The sequence below is a fragment of the Cupressus sempervirens genome, chromosome 10 (genome assembly GCF_028749045.1).
Source record: "Cupressus sempervirens isolate cs-2001-9-10 chromosome 10, ASM2874904v1, whole genome shotgun sequence".
In the NCBI taxonomy this organism is placed as follows: domain Eukaryota; kingdom Viridiplantae; phylum Streptophyta; class Pinopsida; order Cupressales; family Cupressaceae; genus Cupressus; species Cupressus sempervirens.
Genome location: NC_143127.1, coordinates 347,785,996 through 347,800,744, shown reverse-complemented (window position 1 = coordinate 347,800,744; position 14,749 = coordinate 347,785,996). Strand labels below are relative to the sequence as shown.

Sequence of the window (14,749 nt, the reverse complement as noted above, 5' to 3'; positions counted from 1 at the left end):
TGAAAGCCCTCATGACATCAATGTTGGGTATAGGACCCATAAATTCACCAACCAGCAATAGAGCCCTAGAAGAAGTGTTATAGTCTATAATTGGGTTAGGGATAGAAATGGCAAACAAATCAAAAGATGGATCAAAAAAATTATTTGACTTGTAGGAAGACAAAATTACCATTTGGCTTAATAACAAAAAGAGACAACCAAGGGTGAACTACTAGCTTTTTCTTTAGCGGCTTTAGAGTTGCCTCCATCACATGATTGCATCTTCCCACTTAGTTTGATGGGAAACCCACCACCCATGGGTCCCCATCCTCTGAATCTTTACTTTCCTCCTAACCCTTCGATAACTTATCCCCATACTATCCTACCTGTACCGATGAAGCCTGTGCACAACTAGCAACACAAGCTGCAAAATCTCTGAGTTGACTACCATGATTGGTTTTCCCACACTCGATCCCCATTAACATTTGTGTTGGTAAAAGATTTTTTAAAGGAGGATGTTTGGATTTTGATAAAGGGAGAAATAGATTTTGGAGAATATTAAACAATGTTGGCTTGAGGTATAAATCCTATACCATCTCTAGTGACTGGGATATAGTCAGTTATGGAGCTGCTAGGACCATGAAATAAAAATTAACAAATAAAATATTGACAGAAAATTCTGCCCACAAGAATCACCCTACACTTGAATTAGTTCAAACCAATGAGCTAATATGCATGTTTGGATCGAGAAACTTTAGTATAAAATGAAAAAAATTCTCAGAGATAGATAGATACAATCCAGTATTTTGCTCCAAAGTGAAGTGTAGTAGATCCATGCACTATATCAAAATGAATAAACAAATACAGAAGGCAATGAAATATCTCCATAAGAGCTCAAAAGGATGAAAAATGTAAATTACTCTCTACACCAAATTCATCATCATGAATCCCTAGATAGTCATTAGCTACATGATCCAACTTGTTTCTTGTCATAGGGTAAGGTTAAAAATTCAAATCTTTTAGACTAGCCCCCTTATTTCCTACTCAATGCTGATTAAAAAGATATTTGTGTGATTTAATATCATGTGCTATTATTTAAATAAAAAATTTTGTAATAATTCTAATCATCTCTTTTATCATCATCAAACATTCATTATTATAAGAAGACATTCTTAAAGATCAAATCAATAGTGAGTCAAATTTAGTGCTTAAAAGAAGTAAATAATTTGTTGTCTTGAATTGTGTTTTCTTTCAACTCTAGGGCATGTCTATTGTCTTTGATAGTGTTTGATATCAAGAAGTTGATTGATGCAACTCAATGATCATCCAACAAATTACAAAGAGAAAAAAGGTTGGAAGAATCATGGCTCTAGTTCCTTGACACATGTCTAGCACATGATCACAAATATATACTAGATATATAAAGTGGGACTCAAATCCTAGAATAGTCTAAACTAACAGTAATTGTGTTGTTTCCTTAATGCAAACAAAAATTGGAGTTATATCATATATCATATGTATTTTTGACTGCATTTTTTTGAAATAGTCCATTTAATTGAGCATCATCCAATTCCAGCCGTCAGTGTAAACATTGCATAAAAAATGCCATTTCAATAAAGAAAGATTGAAGAAATTCAAAATTAATTGTTCTTACCTCCCTTTGCTAAAAGTGAAAATATAACTTAGAGACAAATGATATATGGGAATACACTTGGAGCTTCATGATTTTTCTGTTAAAAATGTTAGTTGCCAATTCGTGACATAAATCTAATTCGGGCACGTGAATCAAATCCTTTGATTCAGGAATTTTTTTCCTAATTATAATCCATGGAGGATTCATGCATATATATACATAATTATAAAACTAAATCATTTCATAGTATGAATCTATTACTCTAGTATGCATCTATGAATCTACTATACTTGATAATTAATCTGTTTTCATGATTATAAAGATAATCAACACATCCACATTGAATTACCAAAATTGAAAGTTTGTAACATTCAAAATATCAATCATTAAACTTAAATTTTGTAACATGATTTACTCATAAAATATTCAAGAATCAATACTAAAGTTTTTTATTTTATCATCAAATGGACTTTCAAGAAAATCTACATTGGAGGGGTACTGATGAGTTGCAAGTGTTGCATCTATATCAGTAGAGGAACCCAAACCACTAGTTGTAGAGGGGATTGTGAACTCATAATCATCCTCCTCATCATCCACATCAATCAAAGTGGATCTAGCAAGATCCTAAATGGTCATATCTAAATCAGGAGTCTCGAGTGCTACATCCCAAATCTTTTCGGGCCCCTTCTTGTACATTGGATCCTTCCATGACAACAAGCACAAATTGTTGTGAATGAACACAAGGTCTACTTTTTTTGGAGCCAATCAGTTGCATTTGACTAATTGGATAAAGGAGTGAAGTAAGTACTCCAATTTCACTTAGCTGCAAAAGAGCTGGCAACCTAAAGAGAAGTTAAAAATTATCAATACAACAATCAAGATAAATTCAAGGAATTGAGAGTGTTAACCTTAAGCTTAAGAAATCAACTTTAGGTGCTAAATTTTACAAACTTACTTGGGATAGGACCTTTATGGCAAGAGGTTGGAGGTACATTAAGGCTTGCCCATGAAGGTACAACCATTTGATGGCATCCATCCTGCTTTGGTTTGCTATAGCAGTAGGGTGAAAATTTCCACCTGAGATCAAAACAACAAGTTCACTCCTCACAATTGCCCCAATCTCTAGATCTTGGAATATTTATCTAGTGCCCTCTTATACCCATTTGCAACCTCTACATCTCTAAATGGTGGCACTCTACCTGGAAGGAAAAGTACATATGCACTATAGTAGCTAGGGATAACAAAAAACAATTGAACACTATCAAATATCAATAGCAAAAATATTGGATAACATAAGCACAAACATTTGATAAGCACTACAGTACCTTAGGGATAAAGCATATGCAAGGAGGTGCAAAGGTGTGGTCATCTTGTTCCATCAATGATGAACAATTCTTTCCACCTTGCTGTAAAGGGTGTCCTCAAGATCATTCTCCCTCCTCTGTATAACCAAGGATATGAGATATGAATAATAATTATAATTAGTGATTATGTCAATTTAAACTTTAGAATCGAGATATCTCTCAAATAAAAAAATTGTTGTAAAAGAGCATAGAACTTACCATTTTAATTTTTTTCAACATAGTGTCCATGGAATAATAAATATCCCTAAGGCATGGCTCATCATTGTCTGCAAAGTGAAGCATTGCCATTATTAGTTCAGTGAATTCCAACACATAAGTCACAAGACCCCACCAATCCCCATCTAGTATCATTCTTCTCACATTTAAGGCCCTTTTTGTATTGGAATTCTTCCAAATGTCCCATTGGGGGATAATGACCATATGTTTCAATGCTTCTTTTAGCTTCACAAGTCATCTAAAGACAATTGTGTGAGAGGCAAAGCGGGTTTCAGCAACCTAAGAACATGTTAAACTCAAGTTAGTAATATATTTTAAAATTAAAACATGTTAATGTAAACAACAACAACAACAAAAAATTATTATGGAATCTAATAATATATAATTGAATATTAAGTATAAAAATTTACCTTCAATAATTCCAAGTTCAAGAAATTCCTAAAAATTGTTTGTGACATGTGGTGATTTGTCACAAACATTTGAATCTCTTCAACTTCCTCGTATATCTTTTTCACCCAATCTATTTTTGTGCCAATTACTTTCATCACCAAATTGAGAGTGGACGGTGCATGGTGTCCAAAAGATAGGATTATATCTAGACTACAATTATCCCTATAGACCTGCAAACTTTTGCATTTTCCATGACCACTCGGACAACATTATCAAGACCCATTGACTCTATGGCATTAATGAGAATTCTTAAAGTAAATTTTGAATCTTTCACTTGCCCTTCACAATCAACTACCTTCAAGAACATTGCCCCCTTAGGTCATACAACAATAATATTGATCAATGGACAGTTTCTACAATCTTTCCATCCATCTAAATAATAGACACACCTGATTGAACCCAAGAATCTCTTATTGGTTAAAGTTTAGCCTCTACAGATTTCCTCTCATCATGTAATATGGTAGTGCGAAACTTCTCATAACTAGGTGGTTTGTAACCATGGGGTGCTTCATATATTGCTTGCACCATCTCCCTAAAATAAGGTGATCTCACAAAATTAAATGAAACACCATTTGCAATTAAACAACATCCAATTTTGTGATTAGCAATGTCTCTAACTTCATTTTGGAATGCCCTAAATAGTGGGCCTCTCTTGTAGGTGAGTGGATATGGGTCTACATCTTCATTATTTGTAGTTGGCATGGGGAAAAAAGGATGTGGTCTTGTGCTTGTTTGATTGGATGGTGGTTCTGGTGTATTTGTTCTTTTAGAAGCACCGTGTTTTTCTTTTACAAATGTTCTATCAGCATCCTCTTGCTCTTTTGCTAATGCTACTATTTTTGCAATTGGTAATCCCTTCTTATCACTACCCTGACACATGTTAATTCCTTCACCCATAGGGCCCAAAAAATGTAGTTTCACTCAAGAATAGGAGCTTCTATGTTTTACATTGCAATAATTACATTTCCATATGTATCCCCCACCCCCTAGAACATTGTGTGACTCTTGTTGTGTGTCTCCATAAAGGAAACCCCTTGTCAATTTTGAAGCTTGGTGATCCAGTCCCACCCACTAAGCCTTGACTACTCATTGTTCTATTCTTGCAATCTAGAAAAAAAATGAAAGAAAACCGTGCTTCACACTTACACAAAAACTTGAAAATTTGGAAAACTAGAAATAAATCAATAATCTATGAAAGAACTCAAAAATATGTTTGAAATGCATACCTTAAACACTTCTTGCAAGGTATTTGGAGCTCCACAACTGATCTCCTTCAAATCCAAGCACTTTACTTCAAACTAGCAACTATGAGAGAGCAAAATGAAAGAGAAAAATAGAGAGCAAATGTGAGTGTAAATGAACTTTCATAATGACTTAGAGGGTCAGTTTTAGTGTTTGGACAAAAAAATTAAAAATTAAAAATTGACTGGGCCGATTTTTTAATCTTTTTCATGCCTCCTTTGATGTGGATTTGCACGGATCTGTGGTGGATCCTCAAGAATCTAGGTAGTATTCTTGATCTTTCTTGTGGATCCATCAGGATCTGTAGTCAGATCCATAGGTAGGATCACAGACCCTACCTAGATCATCATGGATTCATGTGTGGATCTTGACTCGAATCTAGATCCAGGGTCTGATACACAAATCTAGTAACTAAGTTAAGAAGCATATGGCTTATTATAAAAAAAGGTAATTTGGAAATGTGGCCAATGTAGAGAGGGGAGTGAAAGATATAGATCTTCACCCCACTATAAGCATCTTAGCTTATAATATTATATTATTTTATCTTCCTTTGAGATTTGATGAGAGGTAGAGGGAAGGCAATGATAAATTAAATGGCATTTTTCATAACTTATGAATTCTTGTACAATTTTTTCTGGTTGATGTGTACCAATTAAATTTGAAGTTTAATGATTATGCAGATACCATAACACAGCTGTCTTAGATAAGATATACACAAATTATGTCTATTTAAAGAGCTAATAATAATAAATTCACCTCACATCACCAAGTCAAACTAAACCTAGTACTAGTTAAGTGTTGCCTAAATGTCGACTGCCTGATATTGTAGACTATAAGAATAAATACATTAAATATTTTAGATTTGATTGTATAATAAATTTTAGGATCTATGTTTCCTATCACACTACATGATCCATCATTGGAATGCAAAAGAAAGAACCAAGAAGAAAAATTGTAGATGGCAGACCAAGCAGTCTATAAGAATCAATATTTCCTTCTTTCTTCTTTTCTACATTTTTTGTGCCAAACATAAAAAAAACACAAACTAAAGCAATATCAAAACTATATGTATGTAAACTTTAACATTATTTTGTAGTAGAAAATACTCAAAATATATTGCCAAGAGTGATAACAGAAGTTGCAACACTCATTGTACTAAATCATACCATTGAAAACTTTCCTTAACCAAGCTTGTGCTTTCTATGGGTACCACTCAAAGAACACCCTAATAGTTCAATCTCATGGAGAAACCAAATCTATCATATCTGAGTATATTTTAGAGAAGAAAATTTTAAGAAAATAACTCAAATCAAGCAAAACCTCCTAGGTGATAAACCTAGAATATTGTAGTGTCCAGCATTCCAAATGGGTTGTTTTGAATTTCCTGTACATGGAAGGTATCGTGATATTGTAGTTGGAAATATCCGTGTTTTTCTAAGTTGTGATTATGCAGAAGCGTTGTTCCTCAAGCATAGTTTTTAATGCCCTCCATTCCCGCTTATGACGTGGGAGAAATACCAGCAAAATCCATGAATGGGTCTTCAAAAAAGATAGATGAAGGTAAAGCTATAGATATTTCCATGGTAAGCTCCCAAGAACAATAATTAATTTTTAGACCTAATAAATCCTAGATTTGGGCAATTGAACTTGAAACGTTCTTGCACCACGAGTTGCAACATCACCACCACAACTAGAAAGCAATTGCCTATTGCATACTCTTAAAGGAGCTAAAATTTGGGGGTTTTTTCCAACAAACTCACACTTACCCTATGATTTAATATCTTGTAATAAAGCACTCCCCTTGGTCAAGAACAATCCCTCTAAATCCCTCTAGTGTGTTGCACTTTCATCCGCATGGCACTGAAATGAAATGAAAGATTTTAATAACGTCCATGGGGCCAAGGAAAACTATGGAACTCGCACATAGCACCCACCCTCAAACTAGGGGAAAATTAATCTAGATGTAAACTTTTGATTAGCTCATCTCTCTGTCGATGAATTTTGATAATCAGGATCATTGTTCTCCTCAACTGATTCTACTCAGATAAGTAGTTCAAGTCTCTTTTCTCTAAGATCTCAGCCTACCTAGATCTTAGGTCACTATATGTCGAGCACTCCATGAAAAAGTGGTGCTCCATCTCCACCACCCCCATATTACAGAATAAACATGTTTTGTATGCCCACTCTTCTTTTGGAATATATCATCTACTAGTTTCACATTCAGTTGGTGAGAACTAGTTTTGAGTTGAGCTATAAGCATGTTTTCTCTCCATTTAATAGGTGTCCTTATATAGGCCTTTTCATCATGACTAGAAGTGGGGTTCAATTCTTTATTATAGTAAAAAAAAATTTCCCCTTATGTCTTGTCTAAATGATTTTACAAAAAATTTCCATAACAAAGTTCAATCAATCATGACTTTGCGATAGTTCACTACTTCAGCAACTCTACCAGACTTAGGCAGTTCTTCCAACCCATTCTACAGTTCATCATTGCATCCTTCAAAGAATTTTTTTGAATTTTAAGAATAGAAGTAAATTTTTTGAAAAAGGGTGGGGAAAAATAAGGAGGAGAAGAGTTTCATTGTTTTTCCATTTTGATGTCATTTGTAGAGATAAGTTATAGTAGAACTAAAGAGGGGATGTCACTTTTGGAGTGACATTGGTGTCAATAAAGGTGTTCTTTACCACTTGTTGTGTTTGGTCTTTACATTGATAAATTAGAAAAGTGGTTAAACAAGGTCAATGAAGAAGGCATATGTTTGGCAAGGTATATTGCAAAACTACTTATGTATGTTGATGACCTTAATCCTATTGCTAAATCTACTCAAGGTTTGAGAGAACATTTTAAAAGTCTGGAACTCTTTCACTTAGAAATAAGGGTGCAAGTTAAAATCTCTAAGACAATGGTTATGATCTTTTATCTAAGAAAGAAAAAGCAGCAACACACTTTTATATTTGCGAGCACCTTATTAGAGGTTGTGGATGAGTACAAACATCTAGGAATTGATTTCCATTGTGACTAAGTTTGGAGACATGAAAATCAAAAAAATATAGGGGAGATGGGAGGCCTCTTCCTTTCTCCAGAAAATGTAATAAAGATGAGTTTTGAAATTGGAAGACTAAGAAGACTCTCTTGGGTCTTTTGGTGGTTCTGGTTATTCTTTACAGTTGTGAGGTTTGGGGGAGTAAAATCTCAAATCATAAATGACGTCAAATAGAAAGAATCCAAAAACATCTTATCACAAGTAACCTCAAGATCGAGTCTATGGTTTCTGAAGAGATTATTTTGGTGGAGACTGGTATGTTCTCATAGAACTCTTAGCCATCATTTGCTTGCTTAAGTACTTTTAAAATGTGAGTAATATGGATAAACATTGTTGGCCTAAGATATTGGTTGAAGAAGAGTTAGAATGTAGAAATAAATGTGGAAGAAACAAAATAGAAAGTGGTTAACATAAATCTCTATAAGTGTTGAAACACTAATAAAGAGACTAAAAATATGGGTGTTAGAGATATTTAGGACTATCATGAGGACAAAATGGACAAGTAGAAAAAAAAAACTTACTTTGTTAAATAATTTAACCCACACCAAATAACAATGATAAAAAATATTTAGGATCTATGATGGGAAAACCAAAATATTAATTGTTCAAGTGAGGACCAAGTCTAGTCATTTGAGAGGAAACTAGTAGATAGAAAGTTCCCAAAGAGGTGCAGGAGGGGAAAAAAGTATAATTATCACAACAAAGGAGTGGTGGATATGGAGTGACATTATATCAAAGAATGTGTAGTTAATGAATATGTTTTGCAATTAATAAAAAGACAACTTACAGTTAGTTGGAATTAACTTTTTGAAGAGTCAAGATTACACAAAACAACAACTTGATTAATGTGGATCCACAACAAAAAGGTCTATTTGGATAAATTACAACAACTTGATTAATGTGGATCCATAACAAAAAAGTCTACTTGGATAAATTTTAACATGTGGGTTAATTAATTTTCTCTTGGTCCCTTAGACTGGTGGTCTCGTGAACGTTGTGAAGATTCATTCATTTAGTCCAAATGTCCATGAGATGTCTAGATTGGATTTTATTATTAATCTTTACATCACACTACAAGATCCATCATCATGATACAAGAGCGTATGGATCTAAAACATTGATCACAGTCAAATCCAAAAATCACATAGATTGTAGAAATCTAATAGCTTTTAAATTCTTTAATAAATCCTCCATTTTTCGAAAGCCCTAAATATTCTAGTTGTCCAAAACATATGACCTCTCTAGTTATACCCACTTTTATTGCTTGCCTAGTCTTAGGTAAGTTTTTTATGAAGGTTTTTGTTTTACTCTTAAATTATTTTATTTACTATTATGTCTTTATATTCTACCATTTTTGTCATTGTAGAATACTTCAAACCATTAATATTCACTTTCAATAAGTTTATTTTAAGGGTGTTTTGAACCTCTTTCTTCAAACATTCACAAATTTTATATCAAATTAAAAGATTATATCTAGACATTAAATTGGATGCTTTGAGAAATAGTGTGTGTGTGTGTGTGTGTATATATATATATATATATATATATATATATATATATATATATATATATATATAGAGAGAGAGAGAGAGAGAGAGAGAGAGAGAGAGAGAACCTACAACACAACAGTAAATTATGAGTCTCTCATCAAAGAGGTGTTCAGTTTGAGTCTACTCAAGCTTAACAGATATTAATAATTAATCTCATCAAATAATAATTAATTAATACTTTAAGCAATTATTTCAAAGAGAACCTTTAAACAATGAAGAACTCACCATAATAAACTCTAATGCACATTTAGGTGTTTCAATTTGGTCATCAATCTAAATGAGTGGTATTTAATAAAATGTCCAAAAAAGCATTCAGTGATTATGTGAATGAGGAAGTTACTTAGAGACTCGTATAGTTCATGTTACCATTCCACACATAAAACAAATCTTCAAAAACAACCTAGCATTTGGATGCAAACTAGCATGTACACATTTGCTAAATATTGTTTTAGGTTCAAAAACTTATATTAGCAAGTTGGCTCTAATTTGTCAAATGCTAGAATGGGTGTTTTCGAAAAGGTTTTGTCTGGAGACATTTCTAGGAGGAAAGATATCCTTGGGACTTGTTTTCTCCACATTTTATTCAATTTTAGATTAAAGTAAATGATTTGCCAATTTAATTACGATTGATATTAAGGGGGAAAAAAATATTTCATTCAAAATTAGTTTAATTATTCATAGAGTTTTGACTTATATTTGATATTATTGTGTTGAAAAAATAATTAGAGATTATTGTAAAATATCTCAATTAAAAAATCATACTTAGTCACAATTGAGTATTATAATATTTTCATCTAAACCTCAATTATAACAACTATGATTTATGGAACAATATTATTCTTCACTCTTTATGTTAAATAAGAGCTATTACTATTGAAAAATATCTATCCCAAGTAAAACACACTAAACAATGTGCTTTTTGAATCCTTGTGTAACTAATAGCTCTCATATTCATATCCAAAATATTAATCTTGTTTTAATTTAAAAATTTATTATAACAATACATATAATTCAATATATCCTAATTTAAGTTATTCCAAAATAATAAAAACCTCCTACTATGGATCGATTCTCAATAAAATTATTTGAATCTCCTTAATAAACTCTAAAAATAAACTATCTATGTATCACACTTTACTACTTTCATTTCTATACTTCTATTGTATCTATTTCTATTTCTATTTTTTTAATATTGTGAAATTAAAATTCACCTTATTTATTATCTATTCAACTTTCTCATTTGTTGATATGGTTTTCTATGTTAAATTTAAATCAATATTTATTGATATTATTATTAAAATAAAATTCATCCTATATAGCAACGAAGCTCATTAGTTATTAACCTTCATACTAACTATTTTGTATTAGTAAATTTAGATCAAAATATATTTGTCATTATTATGTATGTCTATTTATTTGAATCTGCCATAATCTATAAAATTCAGAACTTCTAATATTGACAAAGAAGGGATATTTTTTAAATAATTATAATTTAATTTAATTATATTGATCAATTATATCATCAAATGTTCCATGAATCTTGTTTATTCTTCAAAATTTATGAGTGAATTGAAAATATATTATTTTAATACAAATGGAGTTATTTATTTTTGTTCTTACTTAATATTAATGATAATGTCTTCTCAGGTTAAATCGTGATGGAAGATATATAGCAACAACGTGGCAACTCAAGTTCAAACTTGAGAACTTGATTAATGAGGGATTTTATACATTGCAAATAGTAATTGCATCTCAAACTCATGCACATCTTGAGGTAAACTTAACTTTGTGTATAACATATGCTTAGCTACTTAATAAATATATTAATAAACAATATTAATATTTAACTTTTGATATTATTTTCCAAACCTAATGTAAATATTCTTAAAATTTTGAAGGTATTATTCAATGATCCATCAGGTCGATATCATTTTGAGGCCACATTAAATGGGCTCGACAATGCAATAGCTCGACATGGAATCCATGGATTTTACCAATTCTTAAGTGTGTCAGTAAGTCCTAATTGGTTGGTAAAAGGAGATAATACACTATTTATCACCCAAAAGTCCCATGATAATGCATTCAAGGGCATTGTATATGATTATATATGACTAGAGGGACCTGAGCATAGCTCAAAATAATTGTAAGCAAACTCCAAATTTATTATTTTTAAATAAAATGGTACAAATAAAAACCAAGGTTGGTTCTTTGATTTTAATAGTTCTTTGTATCACTTTTTTAAATTGTAAGTAAATTTAAATTCTTCTGATTGAAAAACATTTTACAAAGAAAGAATTCAATTTATCATACTTTGAGTAAAGATATAAATATGAATAATAATGTAAAAGACTTTTGACCACTTCTCTAAAAGGGTAAAGTTTGAAATGAAATTAATATTTTGAACATCATGTATTGATTATTTTGAGTTTTTTTTACATCGAAATTGGATTTACAAAAATTATAATTATATAAATGGAAAGACTAATTTTTTTTATATAAATCACATTTTTGAAGTTCATAAATAATTCATTTAAAATATTTTTTAATCAATAAATAGAAAATGTGGAACTTACCATTTATATTAATATATTAAAAAGGTATTGCATCTACATGTATGTTTGTGCTTTTCTTCCATCTTAAACTAATCAACTATCACATTGCACTCTAGTACATGCATTTGCAAAAAGATCCAATCCCTTAACAAATGATTTGAAGATGACAAAAGGGTTTCCCTATGAAAAACATAAATATTCTTAAATATGTATTTGACCTTACCTTATAACAATTACTGGAATAAGAGACATGAGTTATTATATGTCAAAAAAAAAAAATATTGTTTCATCAAATCCATGCTCATAATCTTATCTTCTCCAACTTCATGGCTATTAGCCAAGCCTTTATTGGGTAGTATGGTTTATAAGCTACATGGTATTTATCCTTCTCCTCCATCATGTCCATGCTCATAGTATCCATAACTTCTTTAATTTCCACTCCAAATTCCTTGTCATCTTGTTCATTATCTCCAACAAATTCTGTCTCCTTTAGGTATATCTAAATCCACATAATGTCACCTTTAGAAACATCTCCAACATCTTTTGAAGGAAAATGATTCTTCACTCCATTATCAACTTCCTTTGCAAGAGAAGAGAGGAAACTCTAAAGAGTGGATGAGAAAATGTGTTCCTACTTCACAACTCATTCATATGAACACATAATAATCTTTGGATAGTAGAATTCCAAATTTACCTATTTTCACAATCTCTAGCATATTGTTGATCTTCCACATTAGCCCTTACTATATTAGCTTCTAGAAAATTATTTTTAACTATTTCCTTAGTCTCCTATGCATATAGTAGCATGGTCATAACCATAGAGAAAACATCAATATTCACCTAGGAATTCCTCCCTTAATACCACCATCACTATATGAATGATAAGAAAATGGTTAGTTTTAAATTACACATGACTTTTTATTTGTAACTTCCCCAAAAAAAATGCCATGTGCCTCTACTCACTAATCAATTGTTTTGACATGTCCATCTCCCTCTCTAATAGCTCTCAACTAATATCAAAGCATAATAGTTCACAATCAACCAACTAAGTTATTAAATAGTTACCACCTATATATACATTAAAGCCCCAAAAAAAATTGGGCAAAATACTTGACCATTTGTCATCCTTGTATATAGTTATTAATTTTCAATCAACCAACTAAGTTATTAAATGATTACATATATAGATACATTAAAGTTTCAAAAAATTATAAGCAAAGTAATTGACTATTTGCCATCCTTGTATATAGTGATTAATTCACCTCATCTTAGAACATGAAAGCATTAATAACATCATTTTTTGGTACTTCTATACACCTCACATCAATATTAAGGGGCCAAATGTGTACTAATTATAACAAGAGAAAATTGGAGAACATAAATGCAAATGACTAGGTGAGAAGCCACAAGCTCAAAATAAATTATCAATTATCAATTGTAATCAATAGAAGAATAAAAAAAAACCTGTGTTAAATCCTTGCAAGATACAAGTTTATTGTTCTTCTCTTTTTGTGTTGTATTGGATTGGCTCTCAAAGTTGTAGCATTGTTATCACACTATGAAAGAACACAAATTCAAAGGCCACAATTGCTAATGATATGATATCATGATTCCTTATGTAGACTTCATGGATATTAATCAATTATTGATTGTAAGATAACAATTATTTGATTAAGAGTGGAACTTAAATTGAATGGGAGTTAAATTGAATTGATTGATTTTTTAAGATAATTGATTGGGCATTAAAACAATGGAACTAAGAGGGAGTACTAGTTAGAGGGTGGAACTTAAGATTTAGTTAGCAGTAAATAATTGTTTAATTGAGAATGTAAGAAGAATAAAGAAATACATTACATAAATAAATACTTAACTCATGTGCATTAAATAAATAACAAAAATAAAGATTTTATTTGTTTTTAGAAGTTATTTTGAAAAGTGAATAGTTAAATAAATTTAAGAATTATATAATTATTGAAGATTAAGTTAATAAATTAAATGAAGTATTCAAAGGGTAGAAGAAGAATTAGTAAAATTATTTATTTAATATTGAGAGAGGAAAAAGGAATAAAATAATAAAGACTGTTTGATTATTGTGTGAAAATTAACTAATTAATTAATTTTAGAAGAAACTAAGATAATTCAGTTATTATAATTTATTTAATGAAAAATATGATGAAGAGAAATGTGGAATTTGAATTGAATTATAAGAATAATGTTAGCTTAGTTATATAATAATAAAATTAATTAATTTAGAGGAATAATTAGTGAAAATGTCACTAGCAAGTATTGGACAATTTCTAGTGTCTTCATTTTTCTGAAGAAAAAGAAAAGTAAAAATGATGCCTCGATATATCAAGGGATAGAGGTAGGATTCCCCCTCAGGAGATTATTTCTACATTAATGACATGAATTCTTTCTCAAAATAAGAAGAAGAATCTTGGATCAAAGATGAAATTTTATGAAAGAAAAAAATAGTTATTAAGAACTGAAAAATATTAGTTTATGGGAAGAATGGATAATGGTTAGTTGATGGGGAGAATGGATAATGAAACAACATTCATCAAAATAGATTTTTTTTTGAAGTTTGCAACACAAGAACCAAGGATTACACAACAAATTAACACCATCCACATACAAGGGAAGCAAGAAAACACTTTCTATAACTTCTAAAAGCAGAAGCATTACAATTTGAAAACAAGGGATTTGTTGATCCATGGTC

The 14,749-nt window shown here is 30.9% G+C and overlaps 1 pseudogene; it reads left to right on the top strand.

Annotated features, from left to right (window-relative positions):
• The window catches only part of LOC149534017 (rhamnogalacturonate lyase B-like), an 88,909-nt pseudogene extending 77,290 nt beyond the window's left edge, over nucleotides 1–11,619 (top strand).
• Nucleotides 11,620–14,749: the final 3,130 nt, after the last annotated feature.